The sequence below is a fragment of the Anguilla anguilla genome, chromosome 16, assembly GCF_013347855.1.
Source record: "Anguilla anguilla isolate fAngAng1 chromosome 16, fAngAng1.pri, whole genome shotgun sequence".
Classification (NCBI taxonomy): Eukaryota; Metazoa; Chordata; class Actinopteri; order Anguilliformes; family Anguillidae; genus Anguilla; species Anguilla anguilla.
The window spans coordinates 30333779-30357039 of record NC_049216.1 but is presented as its reverse complement, the minus strand read 5'-3'; the positions used below and the strand labels follow the sequence as shown (position 1 = coordinate 30357039).

The window sequence follows — 23261 nt, the reverse complement described above, 5'->3', positions numbered from 1 at the left end:
AACAGAGCTCCAGAACAGGGTTGGTTATCACTGTGCTACGGATAATTTTTTAGTCGGCAAACATTCATTAAAAGGTGAGGAACCTTTTAAAATTGTACATCAGTGAAACAGCCAGCAGTCCCACAGTGTTGGACACACTGGTTGCAATGTGACCTGCAAAGAAAATGTTTTATTTTAATTAATTTTTTTATTTATTGTGATTTTGTTTTATATTCTTTATTTCATGGCAGTTTGGATAGTTACATTTTACAGCAAAATAAGTTCTGATGTTTCCATAGCTAGGTGTTGTTAAGGGAAACTTTTGACAGCCTGCCGAGGACATCAACAGACCAGCAGCAGGGACAGGGACAGCTCCTTATCCCCACTGCTGGCTAAGGAAGCGATGCTAGCAATGCGGCCCAGTGGTCAGTATCAGTACAGCTCCGTACATCTTCATACTTCTCCCCTTGCACTTCTGTAAAGTGAGAGTCCACTGGATTCCAATTCATCAATGTAGAAATTGCCGTTTAATCGGAGATTTAGCTGTAGCTGATTTACTTCAGTAAGGACTTCGCAAGAGATGTTTCTCCCATTTCAGTGTTTGGCACTCAGTCACGTTCTGCATAGTTTACAGATGCTGAAAATAGACCCTCACAGATGTCAAATTTTTGTGCAAGATGATGAGCATACAGTAAGACGCATACAAGGACAGTAAGTATTGGAAAAGCATATGGCTTTTACTAAATGCACTTTTTTTTGGACAGTCCTTTAAAAATATCTTTCTGTGCTTGCTTCCCCGCCAAAAAAAAGAGCTGTGTTCATAACTGTAAAATCTCAATATTCTGTGAAAAGAAATATCGCAATTGACCGTTTACGGCAGTTCGTGTCCGTGATGAATTCACATTGGATACATCACCGCAAGCTAAATGTGGAGGGGAAATGAATGTAGACATTAAAAAATAAATACATTCAAACTGTTTCCTACTTATCTGCCATCTGGTTTTCAGGGAAATGTTCATTAGCATTATGGGGATTCTATTCTCATTATCAAGCCAAAATGTAGTATTGGCACATGTCATTACTGTACAAAGCCCTTCACACCCCTCTGCTAACAGTGTGTTTGCTATTACATGTTGACTTTTATTATACTTATTGTGTCTTAAATGTTTTAGTAATCTCGGCTACATTGAAAACGAGGGTCTGGCCCTCAATTGTACCTCCGAGAATTAAATAAAGGTTATGATGATGACGACATGTGAGAAAGTGGAGGACGGATTATAAAAGATAGCCAAACTAAAAAGTTAACACATTTTGTGTGTAGAAAACAGGGACCAGATGAGTTCGGTCTGAGTACCATTTTTGTTCACGATGGTTTAACGTGCACTTGAATGTTACTACAAAACCTGCGGTGTCAAGATGTGGATTACAGATTTATATGATGTTGAGCTACGCATTTTCTGAGTCCTGTTGCGGGTGGAGCTATTTTATGTACTGTCTGTGTGAAGAGTTGAGGGTTGGCAGAGGATAGCCAATCCCATCTCATCGCCAATCCCATCTCACACTTTGACAAATGGCTTTCATTGGCCGAATATAATCTGCTGAAGTACATTTCATCCTATTTACAGATGAGAATGCACGTTCAGTAACCACGGAGATAAGAGATACAGTTAGCCCATGGGACTCTCGGTCACAGCCAGTGCCGCCTTGGCCAGGTCGCTATGGACCATCAGACTTATCACAACATTGAGAACAAACACATCAGCTGATGTTGCAAACTTTCGGGACTAGGGAAAATATCCTGACTGCAAAGTCAGGATAAAACAGACCCAACTGTGCCATTGTTCATAAGAAATGCACTGATGGTTTGTTGTGCCTCAGATTCATTCATCCCTCACCATTTGCATTTGTGGATAGCGGGGAAACAACCAATGGCAAAATACCACTTCAGCTAAGCTTCTGATCTGGCACACGTCAGATCAGTGCAGTATAATGGGTAAGGAACTGGCTTTACAACCCAAAGATCACAGGATCGATCCCCAGGGTAGGACACTGCCGTTGTACCCTTGAGCAAGGTACTTAACCTGCATTGTGTCAGTATTTATCCAGCTGTATAAATTTATATAAATGTAAATGCTACGTAAAAGGTTGTGTAGGTTGTTCTGGATAAGGGCATCTGCTAAGTGCCTGCAATGTAATGTAATGTAATGTATTGTCAATCTAGAGCACAGCTCAGAGAGCTACAGTAAGCCCACAGCTTTGTGTATATCGCGTGAATGAGCGCAACGTAGCGCCCGAGCCCTGGACAACTTTGAAGCCAGAAGTCCAGCCCGTCGCGTGTCGCTTTATAATCGTCCTCAGCGAGGGTAAACCACGCTCCAGTTGTTGTGTACAGTGTGAATTCATTGTAAACAATGTAGTAGGTCAGTGCGAAATGTAGCCGAAACATTGCCACTAGATTTTTGGGGTCACAGATAGGTTTTTTTTTTTTTGTTTAAAAAAAACCTAATTAGAGCTCCTGCTTGAATAGTAACCTGCTGTTTTTGTCCAATTAAGTAAGTTGTGAAACAAATTACAGTAAGTCACACAACTTTTCCATGTAAAAAGTGGGGACCTCTGAGGAAGGAAATAAGCTTTTGTCCACGTGAATCTGCTGTGCATTTTTATTCATCTACTGAAATATTAACAAATTCCACCTTTAGTTCTGATGAATGAGAATGTGTGAGCAAGGCAAAAGAAAAACGGTTTAATATCAAAATAATTCTAAAATTGAAATACTTTTCAGTGAAGAACAGCCACATTATTTTGCCACTGTGGATGTTAAACATCCAATTATCTGATCATTAAATTTGTTATAGAACAAATCGTTCATACGACTGTCTTGGGCACAATAAATCCCTGTTGCTGGATCTGTCGGTTCTTCGTAATGCAAAACTGAAAACTGGAGACAATGTTCAAGCTGAAAGATCTGCAGATCATTTGTAAGCCACTTGAAATGCTTAAACTGTGACTTTATTAAACCGCTTCTGCTGTTGCTCATTGTTACATTAAAAAAAGAGTAATAGGATGGTTTCCTGTGTTCTGTCCATGTGATTGGGGGTTGGTGTGGGCGGGGGGGGGGGGGGGGGGGGGGGGGGGTTTGGGGGGTTAAATGAGTGCTATTGTATAATACAACAGAAAATGGCTCCCCAATCCTCTCTTGGGCACTTTCAAAAGAATGTACTCTCCACAGCACTTGGCCCAGGACAGCAAGAGCTCTTTGACACTTGATTGTGTTTATACTCATCCAGGCCTGCTGATTGAGAAAAACAGACCACACTACCTCAGATATCACAACCCCAGACCCCTGGGACGCAAGAATAATAAAATATTCATGTGGTGGGTAACACGCATCGGCCAAGTTTAGAAATTGGCAAGAGATTAAAAAGATTTCACAGCAGTTTGGTGTGTTTGAATTTGAGTGTGCTAGTGTGTGCGTGTGTGTGTGTGTGTAAGTGCGCGCGAGCATGCTTTTATTTGAGTAATGAGAGCAGGGAGTTATTTTGTCAAATAAGATTAATTTGATCATTAAGACTATCAATCAACTGTCCTTCCAAGATTCAAATAAATATTTTGTTAGCCTGTTTAATTTTAGGCCAGCTACAACAAACTAGTTGTCTCTGGTAAATTGCCACAAACCACATTTTAAGAACCTCCATTTCTGGTAAATATTTTAGAATCTTCACTTTGATACTAAAAATCAAGAATAGCCCTTTTGATTTCTTTGTGTACCCAAAATGTCACCGTATCAAATACATTGTAAAGGTACCAAATTAAATCATTATACAACACATAATGATTTACATATACGTATATATATATTGAAAATGTGCTTTAAAAACGTCTGTACCTTTTTGGCAGTAATATGTTACCTTGAGACATAACCACCTAGCTGTTTCCAAAGTAGTTGCAGTGCTTTTCTCTCCCTTGTAATTGAGTTGGGTGCATATGCTGCATTGCCTGACAATGCTGAATGCAGAGCCTGACCAATATTGCCATGGCCTGTATTTACAGTAAGAGGATGAAGTCATGTCTTTCAGTACAGTTTTGCATAATGAGGGTTTCTCTCATAATTGCTCCCTTTGTTACGAAGCCGTAGGGGGTGGGGGGGGGGGGGGGGGGCGGTGGGGGGGGGGATGTCTTCAAGGGGTGAGATACTTTTAGTTTAATTACTCACTTGTGAAGGGACAATTTCTCTGAATTTCTCAAGTGCTCAGTGAATGAGTGAATGTCTGCCTCATTAGAAGACAGCGTGGCATTGGAACCTAAGGAAAACAATTATGCAATGGATGAAACAAATTCAGCAGGGAAAGTCACAGTCAACGGTAAAAAGGTCAATGTTAAATCCTGTTTATTATTATATTTATTTAACTTTTTTTGGGGGGGGGGGGAGCTGTATGGGGGGCACTTAAGAGCCGAACAACAGCACCCACAACGTTAGTCTTCAGCAAGCTCAAGACGATGTGCAATTTTGGATAAACTCTGATGTGTCCTCAGTTTGAGGGCATGCAGCTCGAAGACAGGTCCTTGTCAATCTGAACGCTGGATTTTTGCATGCTGTAGATCAAGCGCAGATCTTCAGGAGCTATTCCTGCAGCCAGTGATTTCTCAGATGAGAAAAAGGATTGCTTGTTCAGTCAGGTATTTTTTTTTTAAAAAGCGTTTCGCTGAACAGCGTCTGAGTGGGCTGCGTTCACGGACCGGGGCCAAGGAACACACAGGGGTTGGGCCGCTGATTTAAAAGCGCGAGGCCATCGTTCTTTCCGACGGGAACCCACACCGTCACACAGCACAGGAACGCGGCGTGAAAACTCCCGCTCGGTAACACCTAATCTGATGGGACGTACTCAACGTGACCTACTTGCACTTGATTTTGGCAACTTCAGACATACATACCGTACCCTGCGAATGAATCACAAATCCTGTCTCGGATTTAATAAGCGTTTAATGTGTTCGCTAAAGAGACGCTGCCGTCGTCGCCCGAGACAATCGGCGGGAAGCGTCACAGATGACAGACGCACACGTTCAGTGGGGCGATCGTCAGCGAATCGATGACAGCTGATTTCACCACTGGGAGTTCAGGCTCTCGCTAAGGACAACGTTGTTATTGTTTGTGGATTTAGATTAACACGTTGCTTAGATTGCCATGGGTTAGAATCAGCCAGCGTGCTCGTTTCTTTTCTTTTTCACGCTAACATATTTTTATAGAATCCAAATATTAATGTTATTACGCCTGTACCCGGTGCAGACAAGACGAAACAACACAGTCAGTCCACTTCCAATTTTACTTGGCGCACTGGGAAATTTGATTCGTCAGCAATTTGGACGGTACTCCTTTCATTGACGTCTTCACACTAAATCATTCCTGGTGTTCAGGCAGTGATAAGTGCTGTGGCAGCAGAGGTCCTGAGCAACAGTCCCAAAGCTGCACATGCTGACAGCCTAGTACATTGCATTACAGGCATTTAGCAGACGCTCTTATCTTATCCCGAACTTTTTACATAGCATTTACATTGCATTTATACAGCTGGATATATACTGAAGCAATGCAGGTTAAGTAACTTGCGCAAGGGTACAGCGGCAGTGTACCTGGGATTCAAACCTGCAACCTTCAGGTTACAAGACCAGAACATTACCCATTATGCTACACTGCCGCCCACTGTAATCCCTCACTGGACCATGACACTGTACCAGTGCGCTGATGTAGGTGTATGTGCTGCACACAAACGTCTCCACAATTCCCAAATCAGTGTTGTATATCTGAACTAAAGACAGCAATTTCAGGGCTGAACCCAATAGCCTTTGTGTGTTTCTCAGCGTTGATTTTATATTACAGTCCTAATTCAAACCATAAACAAAAGACTCTGTCACCATAAGTGTGTGGTGACCATGTGGCGAACACTGCATTGGACTGCTTACAGCCACCATCTGCTCTGTAGCGGGAATCAGTGTTTAAACTGATATTGACAAGTTCCTCTCCCATTGGCTGCTGGGGAGGGTAAACTGATGCATTCTTTTACCCAGTTAACCCTGCTAAAGAAGGTCTAACCAACATGTCTCAACAGTGCTCTTTGAAGAAGAATTTTGGCTTATCCATTCACATCTCCAGTTTTTGTTTTCTTCACCTAGAGGTGTACACACCTGGTGCCTCCCTGCCCAGAATGGGTCAGGGATCTCCAGTTAAGGGAGAAGTATTTGCTGGAATGTCACCTTCTGGATAGATTCTGGGAATTTTGGGCTGAGAAGGGTGTTCAAATGGGGTTGTGTCTTGCTGATATAAATTAGCAATTTTTTTAGGCTTATGCATTCATTTGTTTTCTGTATTTAGAAATTAATTTCTAAAGAGCTGCAAAAAAACCATAATGAACCTGCATGGGAGAAATAAATAATGCAGTATCTTTCCTAAAATACAGCAAGACAGGAAGACACGTTTCTCAAATGGCTCTTTTCACTAGTAAAAGCATCATATTACACTATCTGAATGCAGGACAGGAACTTCTTTAATGCTTCTACAGTTCATACAGAGGACTGAACCTGAGCACACCCAGGCTAATAAAGTAGTGCCACTACCAGGGCTTTAATGGCAAAAGTGCTGTTTCCCAGGAGTGAATTCCACTACAACCTTTAAGGATTCATTGCAGTTCATGCATTAACCATGCAGAAGGCCAAGGGCTTCGGTTTCTTAAATGGCCATTAAGGGGATCGCTGTTCCAGTCCTGAGAACAAAGGGCTGGAGACTGGAGCTGAACTGATTTCAGTCATACGACCCAGGCACCACAAAGACATAACCTACAAATAAATTTGTTTTTTTCCCCGCCCCCACCATATCATTTCTACATCAGTGCTATGAAATTATGGCTGCAAGTTTTTTTTGTTTTTTTTTTCGCACTCACACACACCACGGTTACAGCTTCTGGGTAAAGCACAGCTGCTTGGAGAAACACCGACATGTCCCCTTTGACCTGCTGAAACTGCGTGATGTTTGAGCCGCAGAAGACATTGTGAAGAAACGGAATTGGACAGGAGCTGATTTTCTTGTCCTCCCCCCCCCCCCCCAGCACAAACAGAACAAGATGTCCCAGTGTCAGTGACCTGCAGTTAGCAGCTTGCAGATTTGGCTGATTTGCAGAGCCTTGCATTCACAGGCTCTCTCGAATGCACTCGCTTCCATTCTATTCTATCTCTCCTAGCAAATTTTACTGCCATTTCACACAAATGGGCTTTTTTTTTAAGAGCAGCGTAATTCACAATTATTGCCTTCCGAATTTACAGAGCCAAGCATTGCACGTCTGTTCCTCAGTGCCCCATGACAGCGTTTTAAAAACAAAAGTAACACAAAAAAGTAATACTTTCAAAAATAAAGAAATGCGCACAAAGAGTGCTTCTCTCAAACGAGTGACTAAAAATGCACGTACATATTATAAGATAAATTGGTGAATTTCTGCACTTTTGTGTACAAAAAAAGCTAAAAAAAATCTGTTTAATGAAAGAAGAACACAGAACGGTTCTGATGGGAGGCGACAGGTGAGTGGATGAGTGACAGGATTCCTCTGCATTAGTCAAATAAGGACTGCGGGAGAACATTCAGTTCAGAGTCTGTTCCTTGGCAGGCGACGCTGCATATGCAGGCTGACTTGTGTTACTTAGTGTCGGTGTGTGAGGGAGGCATGGGGAGAGAGGGAGCAGATGAGTGTGTGTGTGTGTGTGTGTGTGGCGTGTTAGAAATGGGAGTATGGATCTGAGCCAGAGTGTGTAAGTGTGTGGTCAGAGTGGAGGTGGTAATAATGGAGACGCACAGCAACACTTCTTTTATTTGCTTTGCATATTTTATCTGACTGACCCTAAGAACGCCCTGTACTGGGTGACAAAGCCTTTTTTCTTGGTGATGATTTCAGCTGTTAACACATCCTCATTAGTGCTTGTTGAGTGTGGATACAACTAAATCAATCAGGCTTTTATCTGTCTATGAGACAACTTCTGTACTACAGTAGAGCAAAAAATATGTATTGACTGCTTTCATGTAAATGTCTGGGTTTTAAAAAATTTTTTAAGGTTTTTAAAAAAATGTATTTTGCAATGTTAAATGCATAATCGACAAACAGAAATTCTTATACTTATACAATACCCCTATGTGACATAAAATACTGTAATGCATCCATGTCTTCTTGTTCAAATTTCAATATTTTCCAGGCACATGGAAATCGCAGCCCTGAACTCTGATGTGTGTGATAAACCCTACAATGCATGTTGTTAAACTGTAGGATAACATGCTGTATTGCCTAATGGTCCTCTGTTGCCTGCTGGTAAAAGGAATATTGAGCTAAATTATGTCACGAACAAGGATCAAGGTCCTTGAAACACAGTTTACAATGAACACCTGGTAGATCAGGGTGACAAATTTCACAAATCGACAGTAGCATCATCACTGCCTGCAACATTCATGTGTCACGCTATTAGTTGGAATCATTCTATGTTATGGTGCTACAAACAGTTTTAAACGCTCTGCTGAAATTGTTTACAGAGGTATGACTAAGGTACTTTATTCATGAAAAGTTGTAACTAAAAAAATAATTTGAATTAGCACTGGAGGAAAATGCTAAAAAAAAAAAAAAATCAGCAACAGACCTGAGATTCACCTTAACAGTACCTCCTGTTACACTTAATCCCACTAGTAAGCATGCGCTAAAAGCACACAGTACAGGGTGGGTGGGGGTGGTAAAGGGATTAGGAGACAATCTTCCTGTTTCCTAACCTCCCTGCATTCAAGACTTTGAAATTCTCCTTGATCCCATCTTTCCCAAGGCTCTGGACCTCTAATGCGCTTTAAGTCACTGTTTTCATGCATTTGAAAGGTCATAAGGAGGAGCGTACTACTTTCCACCAGCCAATCAGATAACCGGAATACTAAAAGAGTTCACTCTAACAATATTTTCACTTTTAGTTTACAGAAGGATTTTAATATGAAAGTGATAAATGTATATTTGAGCAACCACCCCAACTGGCAGGAGAAGGTAACTCTATACAAATAGCAAATTGCCTATTATTGTAGAGCCAATATCATACAATTGTAGTTTGATGGATATTGCATTTTAGGAGAAGAAAACTTTTTGTAGTGTTAATAGTTGAATGTTGAGAGTCAGTTTTTAAGTTAAAAATGCACTGACTAAAATATATATTCACGCTGAATTAATGTGAACGACACAAGTTTGGACATGCAGAGTCCATGACTACAACCAAGCAAGCAATCACCCAACAGCACAACAGCAGCTTCATAGCATTAGAGCCATAGAGCAGCTGTTTTACCTTCTCTGAACTGCTGACCCTCATCTTCACTCTGACACCTGGACTATTCAAATTGCAAAATGTATGCAGACCAGTAGCTGTGCCAATCTACTGCAACTGCTACTGAATCTGAATGGTGCGCCTTTCTCATGCTATAACCTCCAGACGGAAATGACACACGATAATTACCACATATAGTAAGACTCTACAATTAAATGCTTTCCTTTTCTGTGCAAAACTGGTTGAGGACAGAACACATAACACAAGACACATAACGCAAGAACCCCATACAAAGCATCTTTCAATGTCACACAAAATCGAATGCTTAAGGTTACACAAATAAATATAAACCCTCACATGGGTCAGTCATATTTATGTGAAAATATTATATTGTCACATATATTATATCAATATTTATATATGCGTAATTATAACACATTCCATAATAACACAGGCTGCATGTCTCTACGGAGAAGACGGATTCTCTACGGAGAAAACCACAGTAAAGGTAAATAAAGGTAACGGGTGTTTCTGCTGGGGAAACAACCCTCGCGGCTGAGTTAAAACATGCCCAGGAGAAGAAGATCGGAAAGATTAATTCTATTTTGAGGTTGCAATGGCTATATCCGCTGACAAAATGGAAGCGGAGCGTGAATTCCCCTAATTCTGAAAACAGGCTTATCTCTGTGACGGCCCCATCACGGTCAGAGGCAAGGCTGGCAGGGCACGCCGCATTCTTCTGCAATGCCCTCAAAAAAAAAACACACCCTCGGCGCAGATCGGTCGCTGACAACCCCGGGCTTGTGTACAGGCGCAAACAGCCATGCAGTTTTCGGATGGGCTTTGAGAGAGGCGTACCCAACCGCCACGCTCCCTTGCCCAAAGTCAACAACCCCCATGGAAATAAGGACGCGGGGTTAGCATGGCGATGTTGCGTCTGTGACCTGAGGTGTACCTGTTGCACTTCCTCTGAGGTACCTGCGTTTGTTTTCAACGTGGCTCACAACAGAATCCCGTTGCTGCTCAAAATAGTGGCCTAGGTGGGTTTTTTTTTTCTTCTAGGTAAATCCAGGTGGCAGGACTGTTCACACCATAGTTACGATCACACATACAATACACGCAACGTATTCGTAACCCTGCTTCATTTGATTAATGTCTGCTGTGCCTTTGCCTTGGAATTTAATGACAGTAGTCTCTCTCAGGTATGCTCTCCCCCATGAACACATAAAAGTCATGCACTCGAACACACACACACGCATATACACAAAACATAACATACCACATATTGCACAAGCACACATCACACACACAGCCTAACATGCAAATATGCACAGCATACACAAAGCACATTCCGCACAAACACACATCACACACATGCACACAAACCACACACACACACACACACACACACACCCCAACACGTAAAATACGCACATACACACACACAGTATACACACACCACATACTGCACAAGCACACATGACACACACCCCAACACACTACACCAGATAAAACACAAACACCCCCCCAACACATACCACCCAGGACTGCACGGTACGCCCACTCGCACACACACTTTTTTACGAGCGCACACAAAGACGCGCTCCCACACTCCCCCACACACAGGCTGAGAGGACACGGCAGCTGCTCCGCCCCTCGGATGAACAGCCTCGGTGGGTTCCCCTCTCACAGTTGGCTGCCCTCACTAAAAACACATCCTGCAAGTGGGAACATTTCTCGGGACTGAAAGTGCTCTGAAAGGCCGACCCCTGGTACAAACATTTAGGGGGGAAAAAAAATCAAGGCAATTGCTGCACGGGGCCTCACGGTAGAGTGGGGTCCTAAATCTTCTGCATGCAAAGCAATGCACTGGATTTCCCAGCAAGGACCTAATAACGGAAACACAATTTAAACATAACTTCTAAAGAATAATGAGACAGAAAAACTTTGTGGGAAATTTGCTGATTATGGTTGATATATCCCCTCTACAGTATCTTCCCCTGTAATTTGTGCCAGTTTCGACAGGATGCGATGACGTAATGAAGTTGTGCCGGTTAAGTGCCAGCTCGGAGGACGAACAGGCGTTTCAGACATGTTGTCATGGTAAACCAGACGAGCGGCACACGGGCAGCCCACGCATCCCATGTCTGAGCCTCCCTCTCTTCGTCCTCCTTCACGAGCACATGCAGTCCCCAGCTACCATGGAACAAGGATGAGTCAAACACTACCGGTGTCCTCCATCAAAGGCTCTTTCCCAATGCCTGTGTTCTTTTCCCATCTCCCTGATGTGTCACGGTAAGTCTAGCCAATGACGATACGCAATGTACATCAAAGCATGAAATACTGGTAACATATAATGCATTATATTTGAAATGAAAATCACAGAAACTCAGTCAGCACCAAGATTAACAGATACACAGATACACAGTCAAATGGAATAGCGCAACCAAGCATCTGACGAACAGCTATATCAGACTTATGCCAGTCCTGTCATATATGGAAACAACACAACCCCTGCTTAAATGAAATCAATTACAATCACAATATCTGGAGTCGGGAGATATTTAAAGCCCTTAAAATAATGTGTTTGGAACTACAGAACAAATGTCCCTCATATAAAGCGTTCAGTACTACAGCGAAATTGTTTAATAGTGACGTTAACTGTGTAATTACATAAGCATATGAAGCCATCTGTCCGCAGGATAAACAGCGTCCAAAGCATGAATTGTGTGGTTTTGCTATCCCACCCCCTACATCTGCAAAGCCAAACCCCCTCCCGGGAGTACAAACAGTCAGTTCCTTCTTGGAAAGAAGCGGGATCGTTTTAAACATGCCAGCACACCAGTGCGCCAGCGCCAACAGAACAAAAGGACAGAACAGTTGCACAAGGCACATCGGGTCCAGGAGTTCATGGCGCTTCCATAAACCTTAGAGGCCAAGGCAGCTAAGTCAGTAATAAGCCCTTAAGAAAATGAAATTTAACACTTTATAGTGTACAATATTGTTTTATAGTGTTTGAACCTGTTAAATGCAAGTCCGTTTCACTTATTAAAAAAAACAAAAAACTACATTTTTTAGTCTATGAAACTTACATAAATTGCCAGGGTTGTGTGAACAGGTAAAGCAAAGACTTGTATATCTTTGGCCAGCATAGAGGGGCGGGTTGGTCCTCTACATCTTGACCTCAGTGCTTGAGCTGCCTTCTTCTGACACCTGAGTGTCACAGTGAGGACAGAACAAAGGGCCTGCGTAGAATCCACACCTTGTGGGGTTGAGAGGACCCCGAATAGGTAGGATAACGCTAAACTGTTGGAAATAGCCTCTCTTTGTTTGAAAGACACATCTGAAAGCGTAAAAGAAGCAATTGCGTAGCCTTGATTTGGTCAGCTTGACATAAGAACATTGTCACATGTAACAGTCCCTCCCACCCCGCCATTGAATTCTATTCAGAGCAAGATCCACGTGTCCCTTCATTCCACCGTGTGAACTACTGCTCATTGTTCTTGATATTGCAAGGACACTTACCCCCTCTGATATCGACCCAGTTATGGACAAAACACCCCCTCAAAGTTCTGAAATAATCCAGACAGAATTTATACAGTTTATATACAATTTATGCAGTTATTAGCTATCGGTATTAGGGATTCACACATCAAGTAACATTGCGGGGACATCGGCTGCATTTTCAGAATTTAACAGATACACAGTTATTAAATCATCACTAAGACCTTTACATTACATTACATTACAGGCATTTAGCAGACGCTCTTATCCAGAGCGACTTACACAACTTTTTTTTTTTTTTTTTTTACATAGCATTTTACATTGTATCCATATATACAGCTGGATATATACTGAAGCAATTTCGGTTAAGTACCTTGCTCAAGGGTACAACGGCAGTGTCCTACCCGGGAATCGAACCTGCGACCTTTCGGTTACAAGTCCAGTTCCTTACCCACTGTGCTACACTCCGTCCTTTAGCTTGTGCAAAACCTTTTAGCATGCGCAAAACCAAAAACGTGACCAATGACTGGTCATGCTATTTGTTTCACACCAATCATTGGTCGTTTTATCAGTTCTGCGTGCGCTACAAAGTTTAGCACGTGCTAAAGGCCTTAGCCAATCAGGCCATGAATCTAGCACCTACTTTTCTCCAAATTAATTGAGCCTGTGCACAGATGTTGAGAAGAAGGACTTGCATGCATCCTCACAGTCATTTTAAAAGAAAAAAAAAATTTTAATACAGAGAGATATGAAAGGGACTAAAAAGTAGACACAGAAGCAGAATCTTTCGGTGTAATGTTGTTGCCCAGGGACCACCGCGAATGGCAGGACTAATTCCATGTAACTTATTGCGCTTACAGATGCAGCTTAATGGCTTCAGCTTCCCGGGGGCCTCTGAGGGCTCGCTGCTGATGTCCTCGCATGACACAGACATCAGCTGAAACCCCAGCAGGGAAAGCATCAACATTTGTCTTGGCCCTCCCTGAGGTTAGGCTGCACACACAGCCTCGCTCTTTTACTGAAGCAACTTCTACAAACTGTGTTCTTCGTGTGTTTTAGTGCAATTTCAGTTACTGTTACTATTACATTGATTTAGCAGCTGCTCTTATCCGCAGGGGCTTGTAGAAACATAAGCACATTCGCCTGATTTATATGACTAATAGTCCCGGACATTCCCCCAATTCAAATGATTTTATGCACAAGCGATATGTGCAATTCAGCATTTAATCTCACTTCAGCCTTGGTGTAATGTAAAATTGAGTTGCAAAGTCAAACTTTATTATAAAGGGGGGAAAAAAGCTAATGTTGCGCAGATAACAATGCTTGGAGGACCACATTTTTTATTTACATTTTAGGTATCTGGGAGACGCCTGTATACAGACTAAAGCTTGCTCCCTCTCCACGGAATTAACTTATACATTATGTACTTGGTATGGACATTTACACGGTGTTCGCATAAGTAATTCAGGTTGTGCTTTTCTCAAGCCTGAAGGGTATAGCAGGTTAAGTACTTTTCTCAAGCCTGAAGGGTATAGCAGGTTACGTACTTTGCTCAAGCCTGAAGGGTATAGCAGGTTACGTACTTTGCTCAAGCCTGAAGGGTATAGCAGGTTACGTACTTTGCTCAAGCCTGAAGGGTATAGCAGGTTAAGTACTTTGCTCAAGCCTGAAGGGTATAGCAGGTTAAGTACTTTTCTCAAGCCTGAAGGGTATAGCAGGTTAAGTACTTTGCTCAAGCCTGAAGGGTATAGCAGGTTAAGTACCCTGCTCCAGCCTCAATGATATAGCAGCAGTGCCTCAGCTGGGAACAGAACCCAGGTTAGAACTGCAGCTAGAACCCAGTGATCTAAACCATTATGCTACACTAACTATGCCACACAGAGAAAAACAATGATTAAAATGTTTCAACAACTAATGCTTATGAAAGGCTGTTAGATTTTTCCTCTGAATAATCATCTGCCTGAAATTTATTTCAAATGAATGATGTTTTTTGGAAAACCCTGGGGAGATACTTACATGTAAACAACACACAGAGAATCAATGGCTCTTTCAAAAACTGAATTACCAATTCTTGGGATTTGCAGCTATACTCATTCTCTGTTTTTCTTTTTTGTTTTTTCATGGAACACCAGTGTGCGTCCGAAAGATGTAATGGCCCACAGAAAGAAAACATTACCGAGCAACATATCAGAATAAACAAAATAAACAGGATGAACACTAAACTAAAATCTCTCATAGCTACCAGGTGCTTGTGCTTCTGCTCGTCGGTTTGGCAAGATGAAGAACCCTTTGTCCGTGTGTTTTACAGCAGTTTGACAGAACCTTTCAGCACTAAACATGATTCATGTCGACAGCACAGGGAATGATTTGTACAATAAAAGAGGTCCAGACACACGAGGCATGGGTTGCTACTCTTTCAAAGGGGCACACCAGAGAGTCTGAGCAGGTCTTTGTGTTGCATGCGCGCTCCTGTGTAAACACCGCGCACCCCCATCTGATGTTAGGCAGCAGTGTAGTATGATGGGCAAGCAATTGGTCTTGTAACCTAAAGGTAGCAGGTTCGAGTCCCCGCTAGGACACTGCCGGTGTACCCTTGAGCATGGTACTTAACACCTTCAGTGTATATCCAGCTGCAGTGGTGTAGGTTCTGTTTGAACATTGGGGAGGGGACATTAAGTGGCAGGTCTGGGGGTCCCTCCTCCAGGAAATTTTGAGCGTCAAACACTTAATTTTCTGCATTCTGGTTAATTTTTATGCACCAATTTGTGCCTTTTTTGCATCAATTTATGGTGGAAATTGGAAACCATCAACATTGTCTTTCTCAACACATTTAAAATGCTGCTTTTCTAAAACTTTTTTGAAATAAGTTCATAATGCCATTTGAAGAAGAGAAAAAAAAAACAGTAAAAATGATGAAATCTATGCAGTACTCAAAGTGATTTATTTGGGAGGTTCATTTTAGCTCTTAGTCTGTCTGTGTATATAGCCCGTACCAGGTTTTACTGTGAAATAAACAAACTCTCAGGATACCCCCTGAGATTCCACACATTCCCACCGGGGGCACTGCCATACATCTTGAAATATGCCAACATTTCTGAAACACAAGATGGCTATTGTTATGCGGCAGCTAGTGTTGCATTTATCACTGTCCTTGATTAATTCAGAGCAAATCATTCATATTCCAAAAAGAAAAGCAGCTGCAGTGTGGCCATATCGTTAACGCAACTGGAAAACTGGGGCTAATAAAAGTCAAGGCTATGGGAAGTTCTACGGAGTACAATACGAAACCATTCAGAAAATATACTTGGAACAAGGATATCTTCTGCAATAATATTCAGATTCAAACTTTAGAGATTCTTGATACTTGCTATTACAGATGCACCTTCCGAAATGGAAACTCTAAGCCAGCTCAAAGATATTTTTTTCCGTTACATTTTGAAATTATATAACCGAAAAAATAAGTGAAATAACTAGTTTTGAAAAAAGCACTGGCCACGCCAGACAAACTCGGTCACTGGGTAGCTCGTGCCAATAAGTGTAATACCACAAGCAGTCTATGCAAATCACAGCGTTTCTCATGAAACTGTGAGAAGTTGCATGTGCGTGTATCTCATATATACAAGTGGACAGGCCTGAACACAACACTGGTGACAAGATTTAAGATTTAACTCTCAGCCAGTGGGTCAGACCCCTATTTTTTAAATCTGCTGTTAAGCATGTGTAACACGGACATAAAAAAAATGCATCCCGCTTCCCAAAGTCCTCTTCACCGCATAGCAAAAAACACACATTAGCTAGGAACATTTTCCCCCGGAAGGAAAAAAATGATAAACATGGTTGTTTCCTTGTGTCTTAACGAGGCATCAGAAGAAATAGCCAATTGATATTTAAAATGCATCCCATCACAGTCAAGCCAAAGAGCAGGTTTTTTTTTTGTTCTGAGCTCTGGTCTTAACTTTTCATTTGTGATATTTTAGGAACAACGATTTTGGGGGGTCGTGTGGAAATTAAAAAGGAGTCATAAATGTCCAGTAGTGTTCAATGTTATGAAGCAGAAATAGTTCAGGACTGGAGAAACTACTTAATTGCTTTTACAAGAGAAGGAATTGTTCCTGGAAGAAATGTTTACTTTTCCTTTTTCTCTCCAGTACTGTTTGTCTAGAGAATGACTTAGTGTCAACATCTTTCTTTTTTTTCCACTGGAAATACCGCAGTTCCATTCCCTAACCCAACCACAGAAGTGACTGTAATAAATTGGACACAGACTACAGTACACAGAGTACAGATACACTCCAATTTGTGGGGCAGATTAAGAAAGTAAAGGTTTTTCAAGGAATTCTTTCTCCGCTGTTTCTTGGAAGTACTTCCTGATTGTACAACCCGAGAGCAACCACATCTGGACCGCACGAAAGATCACACAAAACAGATGATTCTCTTTTACATTGTGTTAGATAATGTTAAGTAAGCCAATTAAAGCTCGGGGACGAACCAAACTTGGGGCTACCCACCCATAAAAATGAGCATCTGCTCTCGATCAGGCGGTGGGTGCAAGGCTTTTAAGCGGTTCTAGGTGAGGACTGGCAACCTGTGATTCGTCAGCAGTCGAGAATAGATTCCAGCCAATCAGCTCAACGAGTTTAAGACTTCCAGGCCACGACGGGGGTGGGGCGGGCGGGGAGAGGGGGGATGACGAACGCACGAACACGCGGCCACCTCGCACTCCCCTGGTCCGCGGTAGTTTGAGGAGTCTTGGGAAGACTGCGTGTTCCCGTTTCTCATTGTTCCCCCGCTCATTACAGCACAGCAGGTGCGACCCAAAACCGGCCCAGAAACCCCCACGTGTGTGCGTGCGCCGTCTCTGCGAAGCGGACGGCCCACAGGTTCGCAGGCCGCAGAAAAAGAGTCCTTGGGATGAGCCGTCATAACATCGTGTTCCAGTTGCCTCCTTCCCACTTGTGGCTTCTGTCCTTATGTGTTCAGCCCATATTTCTTGTACTACATTTATATACGGACCTTTTATGTAAATTTTTCCCAAGCCTACATATTGTAAATCGAAGGCAAATCAAAAAATCTAAATTTGTTGCTCTATTGCTACTGTTATAAGCATGTGCTATATATTAAAATTCACTGTGTTTTTTATTTATATTTTCATGCACGCCTGTACAATTTATGTTAAGAGGAAGCAGCTCAAAAAGGAAACCCTTTTTTTTATGCAGAAGTATGAACAAGTTAACAACGTTGTCCAAAGATCTGGACTGTGGGTGTGACAGTTTGTGAGAAGATCATGCTGGCCGGTCTGGATCGTGGGCTGCAGATTATTTGAACATCGCCCCCCGTCATGTCACAGCTCTGCAGTACAGAGTGTTCCTCATCACGTTCCCACATTAACTCCCACTGTACCCACTGCCTGTAACCGCCAAACATGGCTTCCTGTAAGAAAAACTGTTACTACTGCTATGGCTACGGCTACTACTACTGCTACTGCTACTGCTGCTACTACTGCTCCTACAACTGCTACTACTACTAATAATAATAATAATAATAATCAGCCATACATTCCCACATATCCCAGAGATGAATCTTGCAAAGTCGGAACAGTGTTTAACAAAAGCAAGAGTAAGTATGCTTCCCAACAACGACACACGTTTAAAGATTTGAGGATTCTCAAATTCCAGATAAAACAAAAACTTGCATACAGAGAAGTAAAAGCATTGCTCCTGATAACTTAATTTTTTATATTTTATTTCACAAATGTTCAAAGATAAAAACTCAAAAGGCCATCATGTTCACATTTCAGCACAGTTAGACCTTCAACAGAAAGCCTAACATGATGGCCTTTCATCTTTTATCAATGAACAAATACAAAAAACAAATCATTTAAATCCTCGTGCTATTAGCAAGTCTTTACAAGTAAAAAGGAATACAGCTCATTCTTCCTCATTTGGACATTTTGTTTACTCATAGGAAGATGTGTCTCTTCTGTGGTAAAAGTGTCCCTTTGTGTCACGCGGTTCTCTGGCCTGGCAGAGTTTAATGCCTCCTTCGGTGACCACTTCCCAAAAGCAGCAAGTGGCCAAATCGCCATTCAAAGGAGTGCAATGCCGGACAGTATTGTGCTACTGCAGCCCGAGTGTGGCGATCACAATGCACTGCAAGAGGTGGCCTGAAGAATAAAGTCTACCCCCGCCCCCCTTCTCAACCCCAGAGGTTGCCAAGTAAACAATAAGTTCGCAAATCATAAGTTCCACTGGCATGATTTTCTCATGGACTTTCGTAGCTCACACCGTCATTTATTTTGAAGGGGAGAGGTAGGGGGTGTTCTTTTGTATGGGGGTTTACAAACTATTGTTCTGAGAATAAATCTGAAAAAGTATTTCATCAGTAGCCAAAGGTTTGTTTTTTTGTCCAGCCTTTTTAAGATAAATTCACAACAGGTCTAAAGAAATTTTAGACACCGGCCATGAAGGCATTCCTTCCGGTGCATATCCAAGGCATTTTAGGAGACCCTCTCGGAATAAACAACATCTTATTCTTCTCAAGGTATTTTGCGAAAATCACAGTCAGGCAGACTGATTATGCTCAAACAGGACAAGCGGAACAAGCCTCGAGGCTGGAAGCATGTCCAATCTTCAGCCTGGACCCTGGCAAAGCCAGTTCAGGCAACTGACTTTTTAGTTCCCCCAGTACCCTACAGAATTCTTATCAGATAAGTCTTTCATTTTAAACTTAGAGATTTCCAATAAATATTCTGTCTTGTGACAACCCTTACAACAAAAAAAATCACATGTGAACACCCAACATATGAAGTGAATGATAAAAATAATCCCACTTAAAAGATAAGAGTGGAAAAAGGTAACCTCTGCTATTCATTTCAAGTCATATGCTTTGTTTTCACAAGAGAAAATTACAGTCAGTCACATGTGAAAATGCAGAATTCCCATGCAAAGATGAAAATTTCACAAGTGAGTTCATGTCATGTTTTGGTGTGAAAAAAGCCAATCACTTGAAAACGGGCAGTTCACAGGAGACATTTTCTTAACACGTGATTATTTTCATTACATTGACAATGTTAAATTCACATGCAAAATTGCTGTATTCACAAGTAAAAAAAACTTCTTTTTTTAAGTTTAAGTTTCTCAGTAGAAGCAGCTTCTATTGAGAGCAGGAGAATCACAAGAAAACGAGTCAGAAGCAGACTACTCTACCAATTCAGATTCATCTGTATAGAATTGGCCTGTTTGACCCAGTGAGCTTATATGACATAAGGCATACAAAGCATTTTGTTTGCCAAAATATAACTTGGTGCAGATTATAACTCCAGCATGTGTAAAACACTGTCTTTCATCTCAGCACACTATTTCCCCCAAAATGGTGGACTGAGCTCCCTGAAAAATCAGCTGTTCAAACTGCATTTTGGTCAAAAAAAACCCAAACTGTCTATTTATTCAGGATTGAATACTCATATGTATGCAACATTTAATATTACATCCTCAAATTAATTAGCTACTTTTAAAGCACTATATCCGTAAACTCCCTCCTGCATCTACTACGTTCTAACTCGTTTTATTCTTTTGCATTTTTTCATGTTTAAATCTGGATTGTGATGCACCTTGTGCCATTTGCATGAAAGGTTCTATGTAAATAGTCTTCATCTTTCTCAATAATATGTTGGAGATTAAACAATTAAATGCCAATGCAGTCCATAAATTTTGTCTAACCTTTTTGCATAAGCTTGTGGAAGTCATTCTGGATAATATGGTCTGATAAATAACTACATTTAAAAGTATAACTTCACATAATCACTACATGATGACAAAATGGAAGACACTGCAGTCATAAAGAAGAACATCGTAAAACAAGACGCTGCAGATGCTAGTAATCTTTTAATTTCAGACACACCACCTGAGGACAGCAGGCTGGCAGAAACCCTCCTCAGGTGCCGTAATTGGGGTTGACCGCAATCATGTTTCAATCTCACAAAAAGACTTGGAAAAGACTACTTCCCACACAGGAGTTTGAGGGATCCTAACATTGTCTGATAAAGTCCCTGTGGTCCTCCAACTTCCTTCCTCTGGGAATGGCCCCAGATTTAAGTGTGGTAAAATCCCTACGTGTCGCAGATCATCTTGCGAAAGTAGTCGAACCACAATGGCCTTGTTCAACCTGGAAATTCTCACAAGATCAAACAGATCTTCTCTGTGATGACTCGCTGCATGTCTTGCTGGTGGATTCTTCCGCTCTACAGAGTGACTGCGCTGTGGGAAGCTCTGATTCAGCGGACGGACTGAAGCAGCCCTGTCAACGAGCCTGGGCTGGGCTTTAAACTATTTCTGTTTAATCTCGATCAGCGGCAATCATCAGGGTGAGTCAGGGCGGCCCAATCTGTTCGGCCCGGTTTTGAGGTCATTCGGTCACAATGGCCACATCACGCTGCCAAATCCCTAAATAAAACCCATTCTTCCCTCTGCCAAGGCTTGCTGTGCGCCAATACAAGAGTTGATATAATTTAAATAAGTGAATGGGACTTCAAATAATGTAACTAGGAATAATTGTCTAATAGCACAGAAATGATTACATTAAGCATATCTTTAGAACAGAAATGCCTTGTGGGAACAAATTCACATAAATATTGGCAAACTCTTAGTGGTTAAACAAGCAGCTGCATTTGCTATTATAAAATTGTGGGGAGTTTGCATCATTTCACAAAAGCTGAAGCTCAGCCCTATGGTATGCTAAAACCTAGAGGGAATGTCAAATGCTTCCAACAGAATAAAGATAGACCATGCTGCACCTTTAGTATGGTAGGACCTCACCATTCCCCTGGGAAACATTGATACCATCAAAGCAGCGTTACCATTATAAATACCTTTCTTCTCCAACAACATGGTGCTGATAGGCCTACGGTGTACTGGAATCATATTATTAATAGCCTGAACATGGGTGCCTGAAGTCCAGTAATAGTTAGGCCATCCAGTCTGGTATCCATTTATGCAGCTGCTTAATCATGTAGAGAACCCAGAGGGAACACTGCATGCTCATGGCACACGCAGACACAGACTCCAGGTTGTGCGCACACGCGCGCACATTCATATACACACACACAGCACACAGCACACAAAAGGGGGGGGGGGGGGGGGTCATTTGTTTCAGGAAGTTCATGTCTTTAATCTGTGGTAAGAAGGATCTGAATGAAACTTACCGTCTACAAGGCAAGGTACACCAGCAAAATCATGGTTAGATCTTCATCATCATCATCATCATCACCATCATTGTTATTACTATTATTGTCATTACTATTATTATCATCATCATTATTGTTATAATTATGATAATTGTCATATTGTGATTTCCCATCAAAACACTTGAAGAGCTCAATATTGTTTAAGTCTCCCAGCACATCAAGATAGCAGTGCCATAATGCAAATATATGTCAAATGGCCTGAGGCCTTAACCAAAGTCTGACGAAGATTTGAATCTCTAGTGCGCGCTCTCGCCAACAGAACACCAACTGTTAGGCCTCCACTTGCCTCATGAGCAACTGTCAAACACACCAGCCCTGAATTTGTTCCTGAATGTAAACCAAGCAAAGCCCATCCTGTGCAATGTGGGGACAACATGCAAAAGTTAAGAGTCTGGAATTCTACTTAAACACTGGGGGGGGGGGGGGGGGGGGGGGGGGGGGGTAAAAACCTGGGTTCATTCATTTATTGTATCCCCTGAAGTTTGCTTTTATAAATGCTGCAATTTAATAAATGTACTGTCTGAGCAGATTACACTCAAAGCAATTAGGAGTCTCTGGGCTCTGCTGCGACCAGGAGGGATAGCCAAGTTTACCGTCGTTCACAAAGAACCACAAGGCCTGCTTCCAGATTCCTGAGATCTGAGAAATACACTGGGGGTCAAATTGGGTGAATACTCTCTCTCTCTCTCCCAGCTCACTCCCATCGCACTTACTCAACAGAGGCAGCAAATGTGCAGCTGAGCTGAAGGAACACCACCACCATCCTCAAACTTCCACATGGGCTGATGTGGTGATAATCCATCTTCAGTCTGACTGAGGAAAGTCTCTTGATTTATTGGTGCATTTACACCACAATCACAGTAACCAGCCTCCCTGCCCCCCCCCCCCCACTGTAAAACCCTTCCAGAACCAACTTACCCGAGTAGCACAGAAAATGCAGTTGCATAAACGCAGTCTATCATCAAGAGCTGAATGAATAGCTGAATTGTCTGTGTAAAACTGAGTGGATCTGCTTATTCTGAGCAATAAAGTAAAGTAAAATATGGGACGAAACGTCCTTTAATTTAGGAGTCACTGACAACAGTGCTGACAGTTAATTTATATTTTTCAGCTGCAAAAGCACACCTGAATTTAACCAAGGTTATCACAACTTGGCAATGAAAATTGTTCTGGTAAATTTCTCCTACCTCAACAGATTAATCACTACACACAAAAAAAA

At 41.9% G+C, this 23261-nt stretch overlaps 1 protein-coding gene across 2 annotated transcripts in view; it reads right to left on the bottom strand.

Annotated features, from left to right (window-relative positions):
* The window catches only part of hsd11b2 (hydroxysteroid (11-beta) dehydrogenase 2), a 55029-nt gene that overhangs the window by 25962 nt on the left and 5806 nt on the right, over positions 1-23261 (bottom strand). The window lies entirely within an intron of this gene.